The sequence below is a fragment of the Opisthocomus hoazin genome, chromosome 8 (genome assembly GCF_030867145.1).
Source record: "Opisthocomus hoazin isolate bOpiHoa1 chromosome 8, bOpiHoa1.hap1, whole genome shotgun sequence".
In the NCBI taxonomy this organism is placed as follows: Eukaryota; Metazoa; Chordata; class Aves; order Opisthocomiformes; family Opisthocomidae; genus Opisthocomus; species Opisthocomus hoazin.
This window is the reverse complement of record NC_134421.1, coordinates 37,849,974-37,869,231: the sequence shown is the minus strand read 5'-3', so window position 1 is coordinate 37,869,231 and position 19,258 is coordinate 37,849,974. Positions and strand designations below refer to the sequence as shown.

Below are 19,258 nucleotides of genomic sequence, written 5' to 3'. Positions count from 1 at the left end.
TGCCTTCCATAAATAACTTCCTCGTGATGTTAAAGCTGCCATGGAGCTACACACTGTGAAGTTGTGTGGGGAGAAAGGACAACAGAAGATAATTCTGTACTTTTTTGGTACTGTTGCTCTGTTTTAACACTGACTTTTGATATAAATCTCATTTTTTTAGCTTTCAGACTGGCCAAACTGGTGTCAGAGCAGAGCAAAGGATGGCTGCTGCTTCAGGGCTGGGGAGCCAGGAGTGATATCGGCCACAGTGGTTGCTGTCCCACCAGGGCTGACCACGTTGGGCAGGATTGCTAACAGGGTCTGCAGACAGCCCTGGACAGAGCCAGTGATGAACCAGGGCTGAGGTCTCTACAGGGCATCCAGCCAGGAGACAGGGCCAGAAGCAGGTCTTAACACAGGTAAAACTACCTCATAGCTTAAACCCGGACTTCCAGCATGGGCCTCAGGGTCCTGGAGCAATGGGCAGAGGGTGGGTGGAAGGCCCCAGGCGAGGTTGGTCAGGGCAGCCGAGGCCTCTTTAGTGCCCTCGGGGGCCTGACAGTGAGCACCAGTACAATCTTTATGAAAATTTGCTGGAGAAACAACGATCCCTAGCACGTGTGAGTTTCTCACAGCTCCAGAGCAGCCAGCACAGGTGCTGGATCTGCAGGGCAGCTCGCTGTGCTTCATCCCCTCCTATCTTCAGAGTGCTTCTAGACTGTCTATTCTTTCATAGCTTCTGCAGTAAGTCATGGGCTAAGCAACAGGCTCATATAACCCAAATGTAAACCAAAGCTATGGAGTCACTACATGAAAAGTCAGACTTTTCACTTAACAGTTTTCACAGTTAGGAAAGTAGAAGTGGGACTGCACAGATGGCAGAACTCGAAAAAAGAAAATGATATCTGTCTCTTCTTGGCTGTCTGTGGTACATCCTGCTTCTCCAGGCTGCAAGAGATACGGAGGAGGAAGCCTAAGCATTGACCTAAAGAGGAGACAAGATCCAAATCTAAGACTCAGAGAGGAAAAATGGGAATAAATGAATGGATGGTAGAGCAGATTGTGGTACAGATATTGTAAAGAAGAAAACAAGACTGAAGAATATCCAAGGTGGGAAAGAATAAAATTAAGAGAAAACGACTGACAATTAGTAAGGCTTCAGGAATGGAGCTGCTGAGGTGAGAAGAGTATATTTGATAATCAAACAGGAGAGAGAATACAGGTGCAGTCAGATTAGGTTCTCTAGAACTAGACTGAAAATCATGGATCAGGCTAAGCAGACAGAAACTGGGCAGCCTCCAGGGCAAAGTAATGTTGTTAGGTAGCTGTTAATATCTGAGAACTAAACACAAGTGCTGACGGGCTGATGTGCCCCGTGGCTCACTCCAGTTTCCCATTTCCCCCAGTACAGATCCAAGAAAAGACCCGGGCGCACACCAGACACACCTTGGCTTCCCTGGCAGGAAAGCCAGCCATCTCAGCAGAACGGGAGCTGTGGTGGGCACAACAGCTTCCCACAGCCTGCATGATCCAGGAACCAGCCCTGCGCTTGCAGCTATCATGCAGACAATGAAATTTCTGACCCCAGACTCATTTCTAAGGCAAACCTTTGTTATTTATCAAGCAATCTACAAATATTTTTCCAAGATCTGAAAAGGAGGTAAGGTCTGCACCTGTCCTTGTATCCAAATTGACTCTCCTTGTGTACAGACGTCAAACCAGTTTTACAAGAATGTTCCAGAGATGTTGCCTTGCAACACAAAGTTACACATTACTTGTCCTTCAAAAACCCTTTCCAAAGAGGCAATATACACTACCACATATTTGCTCTGGGTTTCTTTGCTCAGCAGTTCCTCTGATCCTGTTGCATTCTACAGTTGTTCTTTTTTAGAAGACAGACACATAGAGTCCACCGCTTTCTTGTCTCCTCTTGATGAAGTCTCTGAAAAATATAGTTTATATTCTTTGTACAGTTGCTTTTGCTTAGCTACCACCTTCTCAGAATAAGGTGAAATTCCTGAGACCACTATTTTCTTCGCTCATATTCTTACATTTTATTTTAATAATATACACATAAACTCAGTTCTATGGTGTTAACAGATTTGATCCATTGTGCCTATCTGTCTCTGTCACCCCTCCACATAAACGCATATATATATGTATGCACATGTAGCTCTTCTCTATAATGTCTTACAGTATTTACAACAGCATACAATACCATTATTTTTTGCTAAATAGTTTAACGATCTGATTTTTTTTGAACAACACTGGAGCAGGTGAAAGGATCAGGTTCAAGGATACTACTCTGTAACTTAACTACAAACTTCGTTGAACTAATTTTATGTTTGATATTTGTATTTCTGGTACTACCACATCTGGAAAATAGCAACAAACCATCTGAAATCAACACAGAATAAAGCGTCTTGTTCTTATATACAGTACCACCTGTGTCACAAAGATAGGCTTCGAAGTTGTTGTAAGGGCAAGATATTAATAGCCATCACTATCTTTGGCAGTTTGATTTTGTGTTGTGGCTTCTGGAGTAACAGACCATATTCTCTGAGAGAGGACTGTCACACCTTCGGAAGTAGTTTTTCTGAGAAGGCTCACCTAGTTCCAGTATCAGGCTCCTATGTTTTCCTACTTCATGTCTATCCCATGATGAAAACAAGTTTTCTGTTACCACAGAGTCTTTTCCACTTTCTTCTCTACTTGTAAATCATACAACTGAAACTGAAAAATAAAAGTTTCTGAAATCCAAAAGCCTTTTCTAACTTCTTTTTTATAGTCATCTTTCAAAACTCATGACCTTTTTCAACCAAATCTGGTCTCCCTTGGACAAAAGAAACCAACATGTTTCCTTCCTTGCATATAGTACAGCTAGAGATCCTTTTTCTGCTGCTGCACACTGACAATCAGATTCAGTACAAGGTTTGGAAGCATATGCTACGAGTCTCCAGCGATCACCCTGCCTTCGTACCCTGTTTATGAGCATCAGGTGACAGCTTTGTCTGGCCCTTATTGTACTCAAATGTCAGGACTGTTGCTTTCTGTTTGAATTGGGTGAGAATTTCAAGCTCCATGTTTTGATTGATATCTCTTCTATGTTCTGTACTTTTACTAATTAAGAAAGGCCTTTAAGTAAGCAACAGGACTAGGTAAAAACTTTCCCCAAATCATATACTTCCCATAAATTTTGTACACTGTATTCCTTCTGCAGGCCAAGGAATAACCTCTAGCCTATTAAGATTTCCACATATCCCTTAACAAGACACTTCTCCTAATTGTATGTTTTCTTTAACCTGACATTTCTTGTTCTGTTTAAATCTGCAACATGAGCCATTTTCAGAAATTATCTGAATGTCATTTTATGTTCCTGCATTGTTTTACATTCGACTATCCTCCGTGTAACACCTTAAAAATTTGTATAGCTTCACTATATGTATCATTTGGAAGTTCACTTCAGGTACAAAGCACAACTACAAAAATAAGACAGCAGACACACAGTTCCACAAACAAAGTATTAAAATCTTACAAACTTATTTTTTTACTGAAATAAAACACTAATTATCACAATCAATGCAGAATATTGAACAATTATTGTTTGCCACAGAATTTGTTTTTTAATGTCGAGGGCTTGACATTTTTTCACCATAGTTGTTCAAATTATTTGTGATCATCTCCTCCCACTGAAAACTAGCTACTGAAGAAAGAATCCATTCAGCATGCTCTTTAACTCTCTTTAAAATACCAAATGCAACCAGTCTACCCAAATTGTCATTGAGATTGAGAGGCTTCTTTTGAGCATGGTAGGACTATTTTTATTATATGCATTCCAAGATAATTGGGTTCTCTTATCTGTTTCATATATTTCTGATGTATTACCTCTTCTATTAAAGATGTCTTGGAAAGATATTTTATATCTCTAAGGATTTCTGCCCTGCAATATACAGTCTTTAAAAAAAAAAAGGCACGTCTGACCTATTGGCCTCCATAATTCTCTTTCCAAAACAATTATGAAATCTATCTTATCAAAATCTGATTTATCTTTGCACCTAGCTAAAATCACCTGAAGTAGGAACGATTCCCTGGCTTCCCAGTCTGAATCTTAGTGTGTTGCACAAGACAAAGATTACTTACTACATTTCTTACTGTGTCTCCAGACAGAGCAATAGGTTTCTTTCCAGTGTCCACGTTCAGTTTTGGCACTGTAGCTCTCTTGAACAGTCTCCTTCAATAAATTTGCTATGTTTTCTCCTGCTGCTGCTCTTTCTGTGCAGTAAAGATGTGTTTCATTACTCTGTAGACACATGATGTGTTCCACTAAAACTTAGGTATCTCTCAGCCGGCAGAACTAGAACCATCTCCCTTGCTCCCAGCCGAGTGCCCTTGATAATCCACTACAATCAAACTTCCTCTTCTCTTTTTTTTTTTTTTATGTCCTCAGGCTGTTGAATGGCTCACTCTTAAGAGAAGGGATGAACAGCACACTCACCCAGGAGATCTTAGTATCTGTTATGAAGGTGATACATTCTGTATTTCAGCCCATATGACCATCAACAGTTATTTGCTTAGATGGACTAAATCCCAAGGGAAGAGAAGAATTGCACATTTCCTATTATTTCCTGCTATTATTACCTGTTTTTTCCTTCCTTCCTAAAAGAGGAGGGAGTCGTCTAGTTTAAGACTGGACCCTCCTCTGGAAAGGTTAAATGTTCTGTATTTGATAGAGAAAAAAGAAAAATAAGATGAAAATTCAAATTGTAGCTGAAGATGAATTGATCTCATAGCTCCCATTTCTGCTGCATGCCTTCTACAAAATCTGCAGTTTTTGGGGCCCTATAATATGCCTATCCTATCCAATGACTAAAATAGCAGGAAAAAAATATTCTAACAAAAAAAAAAATGAAACAGCTTTCTCCCACTTTAATTCCATGAGCTATGGAGCTAAAAAAAACCCCAACCAACCGAAAAAAAAAGCCAATAAGCCAGCACCAAAATGAAGGTGGGACATACAGTCTAGGAACAGGAAGCAGGAGTTAGATCAGGTTATCTACAATATTAGACCCTTCCTTCTGTAAACTAGGCCTTTTTTGTAGATGTGGTTCCCTCTTCCTTTACTTAATGTGGAATTTAAATTGTTACTTTGTCACTGTATCAGTATATACTGGAGCTTTTACAGAGCCTGCTCTATTTACTGGGAAGGCAGAATATTGGACAGCAATTATACCATTAAAGACTATCTCAAATTCCATATACAATCTAAATAAGGTTACTGAGACAAATAGATCTGACATTCATCAATTTTTGAGTGACCAGCTTTACAGTCTTCAAAAGGTTCTATTCAGTAATTGTCAATTTGTAATAAATGTGTAAAGACAATACACGACTGAAAATTCTCAAGGAATTTGGAAACAGGACATTCAAACAATCAAAGATAAAATTAATAAAGAGATTGTATGTTGTCTTAAATGAATAGTGAAGGTTTAAAATATCTGTTTCTTATTTCTGTTTTTAACTAATCAGTTAAAATCAAAGTAAGGCTATGTTGAAGAGCACTGCAGAGAAAAGAAGCCTCTTTCAGTATACTGGCCTGAGTGGACAGAGATATTGAACCTAAAAGTTTTACATGTTAACAAATCATTCTCTTATTTTGGCTAAAACCAATTTGTCTATTTCTTTTCAATTTCGCAGTGAAGCCTTGGTTTTTGCTCCACTACCACTCCTGTTTCTGACATCTTCTCTTGCATCTCCACTTCTGGGGTGCTACATCTGCTTCAGCAGAACTCTGAAGATTAATCTGCATTGTAGCTATGCTCATCCATGTCAAGGAGGATTAGATACTGCTAATGACTTATCAATACCACCCCTCACCAGGCTAGAATAGCTGGAATTAGTGAAGAAATTTGTCTAGATTAGTATACATGCACAATCAACTATCTAGATCAGGAATTGGAATCAGAAACATATTTTTTTCTTTCAGTTGTATAAAAAGCAGTGTGGGAGAAGAGTCGGTAAGTTTCTGTCTTCCATTCACTGCTGTTTGCCCAAAGGAGAAATAAATAGAGTCATACATGAGAATTCAAAGTGCAATATAAAATTCACAGATGAGAAGAGTGGGTGAGGGTGGAGGGGCTTGAGAGATATTACTATTAAAAACTTGGGCATTCCTTTGCGGTGAAGTGTGGCCAATTAATATTCATTATAGCCAATCTCTTCAAAATGGGTGATTACTGACAAGATGATATTTCCAAAACTTTTTTCCCTTTTATAGATCTGTCTCCTGAGTAGGCTGAGTTTGTCCATATGCAAAGGCTGACTGAGCTACAGACTGTGTGTGCAAGCTGAGTTTCACAATGGTGTAGCACATCTCGATTAAGAGTTTGCACTAATGTGGATAAGAACTAAACCATAGACCCCCCCTAACACTGTTGAATCCTTCATTTCCTGAAAGGGCTTTTTGGTGTAAAGCCTTCGTTCTTCAAAACAGGGGATTGAGATTCGGCAGATAGGCTGGGCCATGGATCCTTTTCTATCCACCTCTTTAATGCAGTGCTGGTTACATTTTATTTTGATTACTTGATTCAGATCACACATGATATGCAACCAGACCAAACGGATCACCTGAGCTTTGATTACTTCTAGAAATAACTCCTACACTACACAAGTAAAAGCTAATTCAAAGGAGCAACTTGCACATTCTGTCAGCATTCACTCTTTCCCTGGAGATGCCAGCAATGAGTTTCAGTTAGGTGAGACTAACGCTCTTTAAAGTACTCTTGAATCCTTACAAATCCCTGTACAACCATGATCCATTTTATTTCAGCAGCTGTTATCATCCCATTGGCTGTGATGATACACTCAATTCCAAAGACTGCTAGTCTGTGGGTAATTGTGAAAAGTAATCTGAGCTCAGCAGGTGCCTGGATTTTGGTTCCTATTTCTCCTTCTGTGATTTAGGGTCTTTAGGTTTATTACATTCTTGAATATGAATCATAAATAGTATTTGTCATCAGTAAAAGTTTTTTTAATACCAACCAATAAATGTTTCATTCTGCTAAGTTTTCTTTTAAAAATGTTATAAAATGTGCTATTTCAGAGTTTGAGAATAGTCACTGGTTTTATTATTAAATTCTAATTCTTTAAGTGTGCTTATAATACATATGAAATGTAAACAAAGATCTGAATGGAAATAAGTGCATATGTTTAAGCTGCTGGATACATAATTTAGAGCCTAAGACAGAAATACTTCATAAAATGTATGAAGTCAAAATCACTTCCTTCTGCTTATACTTGCTAATGGTCAAGAAAATTAATAGTGCCCTTATTTATTAATGACTTTGCAGTAACTTGTATCTGATATATACTTTAATGAAGCTTAAGTGCTGGCTGGAATTTCTAAATGGAACAATAATCAAAGATACTATAAGCAATATGAACTCAAACAGTTTTTATTCCTATACGAAAGTTTCAACTTGTCCATGTTATCTAAAAATAAACAGAGCACATTATTCTTTGTTAGCAACACTTTAAAAAATAGCATTAAGGAGTTGTCTCACATTAAAAACAGATGAAAAATAAATAAAACTGCAATTTCAACATCCAACACAAAATGTCAGCACAAAGTATTCCCATTAGTAAATGGATTCTGTAGACTCAGGGGTTTACAGTTTTAGGTGGTATGTGTTCTGCCTTTGCTTCACTCAGAATTTAAAGGAAAGAATGTGTTGCAAATAGAAAAATAACAAAATATTTTGACATTTTGGGTGAGATACTTTTGATGAGTGTCTCTTGAAGACAAAAAGCCATCTCAATATCAGGGTTAATCTGGCGTCCGTTTTATTGTGAGGAAGGTGTTATATAAATACTGATGTTGATAATTTCCTAGTAAATAATGAATTATATCATGGGAAGGATATTTTACATGAGAAAGAATAAACACATAGATCATGTTATGAAAACTGGATTCAAACTTCATGACCTCCTCTGGAACAGCCGACTACACATTGTGGTGCATATGCAGTACTATTCAGATCTCATATAACAGCATTATCCAGAAATCCTGAATATCTCCAGACACTGAAAGTTGGTAACACTTTTTCTGTGCAGCACCACTATTCCAATCACACAGCTAAATGCTGATAACACCAATCTATCTGTACAGTCAGCTCCCTAACAACAGCTGTAGAAGTATTGTATTCACATGCAGCTTCTGTGTTACAGTAATAAAGGCAATATTAATAAATCCTGTAGTGGGGCATTTTTATTACTTTTCCAGTTTCTCATCATTGTCCACCATGAACTTCTAAATCTGTATTGAGACAAAATGTTATTTAGAGAACTGTTGGGTAAAAGCTACAACTCCAGAGGTTTTATGTGCAGTAAAATTAATGTCTAAAATACATCTGTATTTTTTATTTTCCCCTTTGCTTTCTCCCCTTTTTTCTTCTCCTTACAGCCAAAAGTTTTATCAGATAGAGTTATTCTGTTAATTACAGTTGTGCAATTTCAGTAGCTGTTTGTTCAGGTAGAAACTGGAGATGTATTTGTAATTATCCTGCAGCATGAAAACACCTACCTTGTATGTTATGATCCAGACTGTGTGGCAATCCGGCATTTCATTTTCATAATGTTAGAAAATCTGAAAACTTTAGCAAAGTCATCGATGGATTTTTTGAAAAGACATTTTTTTTTCACTAAGTAGTCTCTTCCCAAGGTGAAAATTGGAGTATTTATTTTGTTAACAGAAGGGAACTATAAATTGATTTTATTCCACGCTCAGAAAGTCCTTTTCCTAAAGGAAGCCTTACACCACAATTTGAAAAGTGAAATTTTTCTGAGGATTCTCATTTTTTGATGAATCATGTGTTTATGACCTTCCTTAGGTATCTTTATTCACGGCTCCCTTCTGCCTTTTATCACTTCATCAGCAATCATCCTTCGTACAATGTCACTGCATGAGTGTAGCCGCACCAGAGATGAATGATGCATTTTCTCTAACATTTGTTCTATTTTTGCTTCCACAGGCCCTATCAAATCCTTGATCAGTTATCGTAGTCTCTTTTCATGCTTTGCTGGGTGACTGGTGGCTTGTCAATATGTTTCTCTCTTGAGTCCCGAATTTCTCTCTTAGGACAAACAGAGAACAAAACTATTCACTTTTCCTGTACAAAATAATGCCACAGACAACCTCAAGTTCAAAAGAAATCCATAAAACTATATTTTATTTTTGGGCTAAACCGTCTGCTGAAATTCTTGCAGATTCTGTTCTTGATCTCATTCCCTCTGGTATTCACGTTGTTTCTGTTTCCCACTGCTGAGTCTCAGGACAGCTATAATCTCTCTGCCAGCAACAATACAGAGAAACCTTTTGTGTCTGTCATTTACTTCAGATCCCAGACCCAGAGCTTTAAATCATGAAAGCATCTTCTGATCTTACCTTATTTTTCTTACTGAATCCCATGCGTTCTTCTCATTTTGTTCTATTCCAGAAATGTTTTACATGCTCCCAAGTATGTACAGAAGGTCCTAAGAGCCACATAATCCCCCTCCACATTTCTCCATACTTTATGTAAAACGTTTCTTGGCAATTTACCTTGGCATGCAGATAAATTGTGTTTGTTTGGATCTGAAACGTGTGGTACATAATAAATGCCTGAAAAAATAGTCTTTTAACAGGATTTAAAATATCAGTACAGTCATGTTCTCTCCAGAATGTTTAGTTCAGTGACTTCCAGACATCTGAAAACCAAGAAACAACGAGTTGATGTGTATGTGACTTAAACTTGTGAATATCAAGAAAAATAATGCTAAAATACAACAGTGAAGCATTAGTTCTGCTCCTTCTCCCCAGCTGGCAAAAATTCACATGCATTTCAACTGGTTTCACTGTGTTAAGTGCAGTGATATTGAATGGTGAAGGATTTAGTTGGGGCAGCTCAGTAAAATGAGCAGATCTGGGTCTGAGCCAGTACTGTGTGTATTCAAGAAGAGAGAAGTGTGTGTGTGTCTTAATCCAGTATCGGTGCAAAGAAATTGAAGATTTTTCTTGTCATGGATTTTTCAGTGTTGTAAGAGTGAAAATTCTGCAGATAAGCCAACTTAATTTATGGAAGTATATAAAGGGATCATAAAACATCGCATATTTGAGGTTACTTCCTCACTGTAAATCATGTGCGGATAGCTTCAATGCATTGTAGTTCACCTGGGGCACACCTTTTACCTTTAAAAAGTTAAAAAAAAAGGTGTTAGGTATCATCCTAAAGTTATCAAAGGCTCTTTTCCATCTGAAATATGACCTTGGTGGCAAAGACTAAATGTGAATCTGTATATTGTGGACTTTTAAGGGCATTGCTCAAAGATGGCAGCTTAACAGCTTCACTTCCAATAATTCAGAATTTTCTGGCTTTAAAAGGTTAAATTTCACTGACCCTAATCCTTAAGTAGGGCACAAACCCACAGGCAACCTTAAGGCAGCATTAATGAAACACTTTCTTTTGTCAGAGAATGTCTGTACTGAACCAAAAGAGTAATGTCTTTTTAAAAGACAAATGTGGTAGCTATTACATAATAATTACAATACCCGTGAAATTGTACTTGCATATAAATGCATCTGCAAGAGAAATACATTTAGGTAACTGTTGTCATTCTTTCCATCATTCAGACAAAACATTCCATCAGGAAAACTCACTGCAACTTTACAATGGAAGTAGATTGCTATTTTAACTTTCTGAAGAAAGGAAGACAGGGCAGAGAGCTGTGAAAAGCCATCTGCAGAACTGTGATTAGATTCCAGATCTCTACTCATCACCCAATATTACTATTGGTAAATTTCATAATAATTTATGTTGATTTTTCTATTACATCTAGATACCTAATATTAATAGATACTGGCATACAGTAATGGAATATTTGGATAGTAGTACCTGAAGGGGTGTGAAATCACCTGTATTCCTGTGGCATAGATCATATAGACATTACTTAATGGCTTCAGGAAAAATATGCAACAGAATAAACTTATAATGTACAACTTCTATCCAATTTCCCCAATACTCCTAGCCTATCTGTCATATTAAGAAGATCAGATGGAAACAGCACCAAACTTCACAGTTTGTCCAAAAGAGAAGACACCCCCTGTAGAGAGTTCTTTTTGTCTGAAGTCAAAGGGTCTCCAAACACAGACATTAGGACAGAACACTTGGAAGTATTTCAGTATCATCATCTAGATCATCTGTCCCAGAATCAGTTCTTATATATGTGTTTCAAGGGTCAGCTTTTTATTTTAAAGTTATCCCAAGACCATCTTTTGCGCAACTCAAAAACTCAAACAGGAGTAAAAAACATTTAGGAGACCTTTGTAAACAGTATTTTCCTAAATTGTGGACCTCAATGCCACAACATCTCCTCCTGAATTTTTCAGCAGAAATACAACAGAATATAGCATGAGAAACCTTGTACTTTGATGGCAAATGCACTGGCTAGCAGCAAAGCAGAAGTATAATGGTCTGAGAAACAACGTGTGTGAGTGTGAGCTGAACAACGCTCAGATAACAAAATAACCAAGCTAACTCTTTCACAACGCACTTAGGTATCCCTGCATAATATTGCATCATCCATACAAATCTATCAAAGTGTCTTCAGGGGAGAAAACATCTTTATGGGGGCTCTATGTCATATTTCCAGTGGTGCTAGAAAATGAATGGTCAGTCATGCCTGACTACATGTAGATGTAAAACCAGAAGAAAACTCAAATATTAAAGTCTGTTTCCCCTAAATTGTCAGGTGAATTATGCCTCTCCTCATTAAATTCATTTTTCTCAAGTACTGAAGTATTTAACTCTACAATTTAAGCAATATTTTCTATGTGTTTGTTGTTGGAGAGGCTGTACAAACATACCTGAGAAACACAGAATTACAGGGAAAATCGTTCAATGAAGATCACTCTTCTGCAATTGTCATGGTCTGTATTTTCCACATTATCACGCTCACTTGACACTACATATATGTCACTACTTTCAGCTCAACTTCAGTAAAAAGCCACTGTGAAAGATCAACCCTGAAAGTATTGTTTTCACCATATATGACTGTCATAATCTGTAAATCCTACAGCAAAATAAGAATGCAACCTAAAATTTCCAACTTACTCTTATCATGTTAATCAATTCTCAAGCTGAATATTTATTTAAGAGATCTAAAATGCCTTACCTTCTGTATTAACCACTTGTATTGATATATTTTCCCTTTAAGTGAACAAGCATACTAACCGTGAAATTAATTTACTTTCTTTCATCTACCTGTTCAAAAACGTAAACTGTCAACACTAAACATTGCCCAGTGCAAAGGACACAGGGAAAAATATAACAACAGGCTTGGTAAATAACCTTACTTTATTCAGAATGCTCGCCATCTGGTTTTTTGTAAAGATATATGGAGAACATTGACGTAAAGAGCAGCAAGTGATTAAAAGCTGCAGGTAATGCAAGACTGAAGCAATAAGCAAGTTTCATACTGTCAAAAGTTCTGATCTGACAAAGCCCCAAGGCTTCTATTATTCTTACTACCCAAATTCACATGCGATCTATAGCCAGTCTCCCTTTCATTCTGATCTTGTCAGCCCAGTCTCTTGTCCTGTATTGGTCTAGCATGATCGCTATGGAAGTGAATGGTTACAGATGACACTTTTTAAAATGATTCTAGTATGTCTGCTATTTTACAATGTGTACATACTCTAGGAGGCAATATTTCATTGCCCATAAAGGAGGCAGTATCAAGGAGGCACATTTCCTTTGCTCTTTTTCAAAACCCTGTCTCTGGCATAAATATCAAAAGTCTTCTTACAGAGAGGGCATTTGATGGCATTGCTGAAAACTGAAGAAAGATCCACAGAAACCTTTGATTATAGTCAAAGGTCAAAAAAAACTAAGGAAGTTTCTTTTTTTCTTTGTGAAGACAGCTTCTGAATTTCCAGCCTAAATAGATTCATGGCAAATTTTTAATAATTTGATCATACACCAACACTATCCTTTAAATTTAATATTTTTTAAAATATCTTTTATTTTTTATATATTTTTCAATAACAAAAATATTCTTTTACAGGTATCCATTTGCTCTTTCAATGTCTGCTGGTAATACTGACCCTTACTCTCCACTCGTTCTAGTCATTTGCATATCTGTGTGGCTCACCTGTCTTGATCATCAAAGGCAACAAGCTAGTGCTTAAGACAATACTTCACCAGTATCTTTGTTACTCTGCCTCTACAGAAAACATCTCCGATTTCTCCTATTAGGTTTTTTTTTTCCCGGAATATCATTTTGTTGACATAGTCTTTCCTTTTACTGATGTCCCTTATCATAAAATAGAAGCTTCATTATATATTTCCAGCTGCACCATCTGGTATTTGCAGACTGAATTCCACATGACTGTCAGTTAGATACAAATGCCTTGAGAAGGAGTGTAGAGAGGAGGTCTCTGGCTGGTCAATCCCACGTTTCCATCTGGGATGCATAACATTCCTGAATGGTTCACCACTCCTTGAGGATGCTTTCAGTCTTTCTAATGACAGCTGCATTATCAAGTAAACAAGGAAATTATTTCCAAAATGTTGGGCCAAAAGTAATCCAAAATTCATAATTCCAAAATTCAACTTGGACCAAGCTATAGCTGTAGAATGGTGCGAACTGTGCTCACGCAACCTGACCATTGCAACAACTTGCACGCTCTCCTGGACGATCAGCCACACTTTTCACTGTCTGACATGGAAATCTCTCTACACAGGAGTAGACCCAGACATCCTGTAACATGATATAATGCTTCTAACTGCATTTCAAAAGCTTGCAAATTTAGCTTTTCCTTCCTTCCTAGATTTTTTTTAAGCTAAATAATTAACTGTGAATTAGAAACTCTCAAGTCATAAACCTTAATAAAATTTCCCCCCAATTTATAGTGCTGGATGATGCAGCAGAGATGCCATCAAAATTTCATTATTAAGGGAAGTTCTACCACCCGAGATCAAGGAACTTAAGCAGTTTACTTATTCCAGTCAGAAGTAATGGGTTCAAAAGATCAAAAAAGTTGTCACCTCCTACAATTCCTACGATTCCCCAAATTTTAGGCCTATAGCCTGGCTTTCTGATTTGCTTCCTTACCTCATTTAAGGCTGTTGATCGTAAATGTTGGTTCATGAATGACTTATAGCCATACCTTGGGTTTCTTGAGACAATTCATCAACTAAGAAAAATTATTTAGGGAAAATGTTACATAAAATCATTCCTCTATGTATCCTGTTATCCTGATAATCCTGATGGCCTGGTAAAGGATCATTGCATAACTCAAATGTTTCCCTGTTGTGCCATACCTCTAGATACCATCTATAAACTCACCTATTTTTCTACACATACTGTATCTAATGAAGTCCCTGTAGTCTTCAGTACTGTCAACAGGAGATCCACACTTCACCTCACAGACAGCCTTGAAATTCTCCACTGAAACACAGAGAAGAGTGTGGATGAATCTGGCAGCCTGGTCTGGAATCAAAATAAGATGACATATCAAAATATGTTACAGAATGGTATTTACATGGAAAGGTTTTGTGGAGCCTTTCTGAGCCCCAAGATCTTTCTTATACTGTAAAAGGATGCTGCAATAATCCAAGAAGGAAACTCAATGTTGAATTGCGTTATATACCTTTGCCCGAGGACAGAAATTTAAACAAAAGAAAGAAGGAAAGAAAGTATTCATTCTATATCAAACCCTTGATTTAATTCTTAATTTTACATTATTATAATAAAAATGCATAGAATACAGGATGGCATAGAATACTTTGCTACTTGAAAGATGCTCCAGTCTTCAGTTATAAGAGATAATAATAATAATTAACATAAATCCTTTCAATAACAAAATTCCCAATGTGTTTGTCTTGCGTATCTCCTATGCAGCCGAGTGACATCTCCAACAGCTGAAGTTGTTTTCATTGCAAAAACAATTTTGGGGGAGCCTGATACATACTGGCTGTGGCTGCTGTCTAGGTTAATTTCCTACTGGTCCCTTAAGACACTCATGATAGAAATATACACTCTGACAACTCTTTGTCACCTGTTGCCTGTGTACAAATCCTTATTAGCATCAGAGTTTCCCATTCTGTTGCTAAGGTATTTCATGAGAAAAAAAAAAAACAAAAGAAAAGTAAAACCACAAAAGAATGGCTCTTACTTCACATTCTAAAAACATGCCTCTCTGGAGCCACTTTTTTTCTGTACTTACACTATCAGTACAGTATATGGAGTTCTGTCAAAGAACACATCTTTATCAGCAATAAACTGACACTATTACAACCCCTTCCACTCACCAAAGACGATACTACAAACATATGAGCAAATCCAGCCTTTGGATTTATATTTCTGAAAACTTCCCAGTTCTGATGATGCTGTCCTGTGTTCCTACTTTTTGTCAGGAAATTCCATTTCAATAAAGACTTTGACATTAATGGTATCTTACAGTATTATTTCCTAGAGGGGGGAAATATAGTTCTACCATGTCCTTAACTGTGGCTCCAAAACGCAAAGCAAAGTCTCAGCGACTTCTTCTTCCCTTTAGTAATCTGTTACCCATCACTTTGCTTTGAATCTTCTGCTTCTCAGAAAACTTTTCAGCTTTACACACTCAAATTCAAATTCAAATCCAGGAATAAAGATACCAGCCTTCACTGCTGAACAACAGTTCTCCACAACCTACCAACAGCACAAAGAAGTTTCTAAAACTACATTCCAAGCAACCAGTTAAAAGAGCTTCCACCCTTAGTACCAGTGAAGTTAATGATGAACAAAACCTTTTTTGTCCATTTTACCTTAGTATTTATCTTGTCTAGAAAAGGAAACAAAAAATTTCTTTTGTCACCTGAGAAAATGTTCTTAAAAGAGATTATTATCCTTCACTTTTCTATTGCTGAGGTAATGAGACATTTCAGTGACATAGTCATACTACAATTGCTCTATAAGAAATAATACACAGTTGTAAAGATTTTCAAGACAGTTGAAATACTAAAACATATATTAAGCTTTGTGCTTTCCTTCTGCATCATGTACACTCCGTTAATCCAAATTACTAGTGGTTCCAAAAGAACAGCAGGACAGCCTCGGCCATCTGCACTCAGGAACAACAATATCATGTAGGTAACTAATACAAACATTTCTGTCTTTTTTTACAGAAATGCATTTTGGAGTGTCTCTCACCTAGGATTCTTCAGGATATATTTGATTTGGAGGACTGGCTATTTCACTTGAGACCGACAATGGTAATTCCTTATGTGGGTGCTGAGAACTAGATGTGGTCTAAAATATTCTTAAGATAAGGTTCATGGGGAAGTAGGATGGCCAATGTTGAATCTTTGTAGATTTGCAGATTCCTAGTACAGCCAGGAGCATTTAGTCAGGGACCTGTTCCTTAAAAGCAGGGAGAAAGGTAGGGTGGAAAACAAGCTGATAAAATAGTTCAACAAGCAGAATAATTGCATTATGTTAAAGTTATTGTGTTACAAACCTAGGTACAGAAATGCAGGCTGAGAAAAAATTTGACCTGAATTATAAATATTCTGGATATCCTGGAACTCCAGAGTTTTTTAGATTTTTACACAACTTGTGTTTATTATTACTGTTCATTGACCAGACACATTCCTTCCATGTCTACAATGCATAGAGCATTTACGTTAGATGAATTTAAAATTAGTTAGAGAAACTGGGAACAAGATAGTACAATTTTGTGTTCCATTCTAAAAGTCCACTGAACAATGACAAGATGTTGAATGATGTTCCCCACACATTATTTGCTGCAAGTGTTGCTCTATGAAATTCCAGTTTCACCAGATGAAAGGTGATGAAAAATACTCCACATATTACACTTGCATCCATTCTAGTAGTCACACAGTCATCTTCCACAGAAGCAGTGGCCCCAAATATATTTTTAATCTGTAACTAGAGTCATGTCTGCATACAAAGATTCAAGAAATTTTGCGTGGTTTTTGCTTAGTTGGATATTTCTTTTTCTTGGTAAGATGGGCTGTCTATTCTCCAAATTGTCATACTTTCATACAGACTATTTCTCACCAGACATAGAGTTTGAAAGATTTGCCTGGGAACGGAGAAGCTAATACTGAGGAGCTATCAAGCATTAAGTTAGCAGCTTGGATATTATAATAGTAGCTAGTAATCCAAAATACTATGAACTTATCTGTCCTTCAAAAGAAGATGGAAAATGCCCATAATTAGCTTTCATTTCCTATAGAAAGCACTTAAAGGAGAGTCATGAGATAATTAGCAATCACAACTAAAAGGGACTGTTTCCAATTCAGCTGCAATTTGGTATGTACTTTTATTTTGCAGATATTCACACTTCAAAGATGTTCATTATTGCCAAAACAGCATCTCTTTTATTAATGACTTTTCTGAATTCTGTACACAGGAATATATTTTTTCTACTTGAACTTACTTTGTATAGTTTGGCTTCTTTTAGGCAATCATCATGCTCCACTGATGTGTGTCTCTGATTTAGTGAGGTGGGATACATGCCATGGCTCCTGGCTTGGCCACACTACCAGATTTCCTTTTATAATAACTAAGTGACAAGTGGGAAGGAGGTAATGCACTTTTGGGTTTTTTGGATACATACACATGTTTGTGTTCAAAGACCCCGAACGGGTGTTCCCGAATTATATATTTTAGGCATAGTTACAGGGCAGCCATTAATTGCTTTCTCAAACTCTTTTCTCTTATGTACTAGAGTGAACTAAAAAAACTACAAACATAAGATTAATTTCAGTACATATGTCTTCCAACTACCCCAGAATATCTCAGTGGAAATCTGATTCATGTTTTGCTTGTAAAATATTTATTCAACTGTGCAAACATGTAATGTTTATCCTGTCAAATACAATATTTTTTTTCTGTGGAAAAAAAGAAAGAAAAAAACCCACCAATCCTTTTTAGCTTTGGTACCTAGTGTACATATTTCTCCTTAATTGCATGTAGACACGAAAAAACCCAGTTGCTTTAGAATTTTGCAACAATAATTTTGAAAACATAATCTGTATGAGAGTATGGCATTCAGTTTCTAGAACCAGAAAACAGAAGAATATACCTTCATGATGGCAGAAGACTAAATATTCTATGAGGCACACTTTATGATCTGAGATTATACCTGCAAGCTTAAACTGGTTGACCATCTTCTCGTTTCACAGAAATTTTTTTCACCTGCAATGACTGTTCTAAAGTAACCTTAAATCATCTAATCATTGCAGATCTATTTTATCAATTCAAACATATGCTCCCTAGAGTCTCACATGTGGAAAGAACATAAAGATTTCCTTCCTCTTTAACTTCTATAGCTCTTCTTTGATCTGTTTCTAAGCTTTAAACGTCATGATTCCAGGTTTACTTAAAACCATACGGCATTCATTTCCTTGACAGTATTTTCCCAGAAAAGTGAGATTCTGAAAGATTGAAGAAGTATATAAAGACACACTGCAAAAGGGATTTTGTCACTCTAAAATGATATTTGAAATGTTAATATTTTCACTGTCATGAAATTTTACTATAATCAACATAGTTGGCATATTGAGTCTTTTCTGATTCAACAAGAATTGCTTGCTGTGTTTGCAGTAGTTATATGCTTTCATAATTCAAACTGGCAGATTCAAAACTGTATAAAAATATATATCAATGTGTGTATGCCTATATATGTATGAATGTGTATGTGACTAACAGAAAAAAACATAACATAAAAACGAGATAATACTGGTAAATCACATTCAGGTTGAATATTTCTAGTGAAAAATGAAAAAGTATTACTTGGAATGGAAATAGATTTCTTTATAATATGAACTATTTATTCACAGAAATGTCATAATAGTTATAACAGTAATACTAGCACGATAAGAGCAAATTATATTTAGGAGCAGGGCTGACCGTATTTGTCACAGACTTATTTTTCATTTTCAATTTTGCTAATAATAGTTTTTCTGAAAAACAGAAGAGAAATTTTTGAGTTGATATTGTAGCTTATCAAAAGCTAGGGAACTGAATATCTGTAAGACAGCTTTTATTTCTTGTTGAGACTACCTATGTGTCCAATTTAGGAAATATGTGACAGAGGAAAAGGTTTTCAAAGCAGGCACTCTGCTTTTGGAATAGACGCGCACGCACACAAAAAGATGACAGGCAGAGCTCTAGACTACATGTTCCTCAGCATAAATGACTGGTTTGCTCAAGACTAGAGCTGTATGCTCCCTTC

General features: G+C 36.7%; 1 long non-coding RNA gene across 6 annotated transcripts in view; it reads right to left on the bottom strand.

Annotated features, from left to right (window-relative positions):
- The window catches only part of LOC142362222 (uncharacterized), a 97,391-nt gene that overhangs the window by 54,120 nt on the left and 24,013 nt on the right, over positions 1–19,258 (bottom strand). For 3 of the 6 annotated variants that reach the window (XR_012764839.1, XR_012764834.1, XR_012764836.1), the window contains exon 2: positions 14,359–14,460. This is a non-coding gene — a long non-coding RNA (uncharacterized LOC142362222). Of the gene's footprint in view, positions 1–7,308; positions 9,108–9,574; positions 9,721–14,358; positions 14,461–16,206; positions 16,417–19,258 lie in introns of those variants that run through there. The other 3 variants (XR_012764838.1, XR_012764837.1, XR_012764835.1) reach the window with 3 other exon arrangements.